This window comes from Triticum dicoccoides, chromosome 7A (genome assembly GCF_002162155.2).
Source record: "Triticum dicoccoides isolate Atlit2015 ecotype Zavitan chromosome 7A, WEW_v2.0, whole genome shotgun sequence".
Classification (NCBI taxonomy): domain Eukaryota; kingdom Viridiplantae; phylum Streptophyta; class Magnoliopsida; order Poales; family Poaceae; genus Triticum; species Triticum dicoccoides.
In genome coordinates this window covers 23,936,263-23,938,884 of record NC_041392.1, presented here as the reverse complement: position 1 = coordinate 23,938,884, position 2,622 = coordinate 23,936,263, and the positions used below count along the sequence as shown (strand labels likewise).

At 43.7% G+C, this 2,622-nt stretch overlaps 1 long non-coding RNA gene across 1 annotated transcript; it reads left to right on the top strand.

Moving 5' to 3' along the window:
• The first annotated feature begins 449 nt into the window (after window positions 1–449).
• On the top strand, window positions 450–2,242 carry LOC119331156. The gene is made up of 3 exons (XR_005160400.1): window positions 450–461; window positions 2,019–2,108; window positions 2,209–2,242. It is a non-coding gene; the product is annotated as an uncharacterized LOC119331156 (long non-coding RNA).
• The last annotated feature ends 380 nt before the right edge of the window (window positions 2,243–2,622 follow it).

Sequence of the window (2,622 nt, the reverse complement as noted above, 5' to 3'; positions counted from 1 at the left end):
CGGACGGCAACCACCTCCGGCCGCATCGCCCACCATTTCCCCCCGCCGCATCGTCTCCCTCTCTCCACTCTCCACTCCCCACTCCCTCTCCTCTCCAACATCCTCGTCTCGCTCACTGCATCCTCTCCATCGCCATGGCGGACGCAGGAGGCGAGCGCCCTGATTGGGGCGCAGATCTGGTGGAGCAGGCGTGGCAGGTCGCTGCGGGCACCTTTGTGAGGGGGCGTGCCGGCATCCAGCGTGGTGCTCCCTTCGCTGGAGATCTGGAGAAGGCGGGGGCGGGCCGCAACGGCGCGGTCTAGCCAGATGCGCCCGCTCCGGCAAACTCCGGCGAGGCGCAGAAGGTGGAGGCGGGCTCTCGTGAGGCGCAGAAGGTGGGGGAGGGCTCTGGCGAGGAGCACGAGGTGGAGAAGGTGGAGAAGGTGGAGGCCGGCTCCGGCGAGGAGGAAGCGGAGCAGAAGGTATCTGCGGCTAACTTTTAGTTGGTAGTTTTTAGATTGTAGGGTTTGTGGAATGTGGACAGAACTTTGTTTGGTTAGATTTGTTGGAGGTAGGGTTTTCTCTGCATTAGGGTTTTTCTGTATTTGATTCGTGCAAGAATGGTGGACCACATATGATTATTAGATTAGGTTAGAAGTAGCCAGATTGAGGGATGGGGGTTTTTCAGATGCTTATTAGATTAGTAGTGGAATTTTTGCAATTCTTTAGGTGTTTGGAGTCAAATATATACTTCTGTATTGGTTTGGGTTGGTGCCTGCTTTATTCTTTGGCTTGATGATTAATTAAATGGATGCTTAGTTCTAGGGATTATGGCTGTCATAGTTGGAATTCTTAGATGCTTGATTGATGCATGTTGTCATAGTTGCAGTTACTTGATGCTTGATTGATGCCTCTCAGGCAGAGGCTATGAGATGAGTTGTGCATGGCCTTGTGTTTTTGGAAATTGTCTACGTGAGGTGATTAGATGGTGCATTAGTTTGGTTGTAAATATAGTGAAGGATGTGCTCATGTACTGGGTGTTGTCATGTTAATCAAAAAGAGCTTCTCAAGGGCTGGATTGTTTTGTGCTGGATGGGGGCTTCTGAAGGAGAGGGGAAGCATGGTCGAGGGGAAGGGGCAGTCTATGCTTATTTACTTTGGGTTAGTAGTGGAATTTTGTCATTGCTTCAGAGATATTGACAGCATTGAACATCCTCTGCAATGTCGTTGCTTCAGAGATAAAAGCATCTTGGGGTTTTTGCAGATGCTTATTAGATTAGTAGTTGAATTTTTTCTTGTTAGAATTTAATTAGTATGAGGATGAATACCTTATTTAAGGGGGAATTTAAGTTCAGATAGATCTGTAGTTCAATGTTGCTGACATTTATGATTATTTGATTTGATCTGTGGTTCAATGATACTGGATGGAAACATATTTGATTTGGAATGCATTAATTCAGATGTGCCAATGAATTGATTTGGATGATACGAGATTCATCTATAGTATAATATGTTGTTGTTTAGGTAAGTAATGAAATTTTAGATGTTTGTTGGAGATGTATGCATTTATAGTTGAAGTTGTACCAAATTAACTACTGCATTATGTTCATATGTGTAGGAGCTTTGCTGCATTATCCCAAAAACAGTAATTTGTGCATATTAAGATTTGTAGTTGGCTTCTGTAATTAGTATATACTATATGTAAAGTGTGAAGTAAACATTCCAAGGCAGGATCCTAGCAACAAAATATACTATATGTTTCCATTAAGTAGTGTGTGTGTGGGGGGGGGGGGATTCCCTCAGAAGAAAAGTGTTCGGTTAATCCAGGGAATGTCAAGAATCCAGCTTGCATTTTCATTAGCATTTATGAAGGACATCATTTATGTGTTGATTGATTGCTTAGATTCTATATTTTTAAGGAAAGCATTTGGTCACTTGCAACATACCAATGTGGTTCACATTCACAATTTTGTTTGTAATGACATTCTGTGAACTACAATTCAATTCATTGTAATCGATGTGCATGTTTGACAATATAGAAGGAGGAGGAGGATCTTCTGGGCAACAAGAGGAAGTGGGACAAGACTGGGTTCTACCCATATGAGTCTGATGAAGATGAGCCGTACGAGGTAAGGCCTAGTTGAAATGTTATTTCTGCATTGAGTTAGTATTATGTGTTTATAGTTTTTGAATGCATAATGTATTAATGTCAGTCATTAATGTGTGCAGTATGAATCTGGAGATGATGTGGTCGAGGGGAACGTAGAGTCCTTTAAAGAGAAGGAGGTGTTCAAGATCAGGGTCCAAGGACCTGCTAAGTACTACAACTGGAGGAATGAAAAGTACCGGTGCCCCTACTGCAGCAAGCCCAAGCCCAGGTCTGGGTTATTGGAGCATCTGATGGAACATTGCCGGGCTACATCGATCTCCAGTCATGACTACAAGATCATTGGTCAGCATTCTGCCCTCCTGAAGGTCCTAAGAAACCCTGACCTCTAGTCGTACATCATGCTGATCATCGGAAGCTGGAAGCCGTACTCATCATCAATATATTTGATGATGTTTTACTTTTGGAAAGCTGCATCTGGGTCTGAACTGCTTGAAAACTTGCTATATAATGTAATGTCATGTAATGTATTGTGT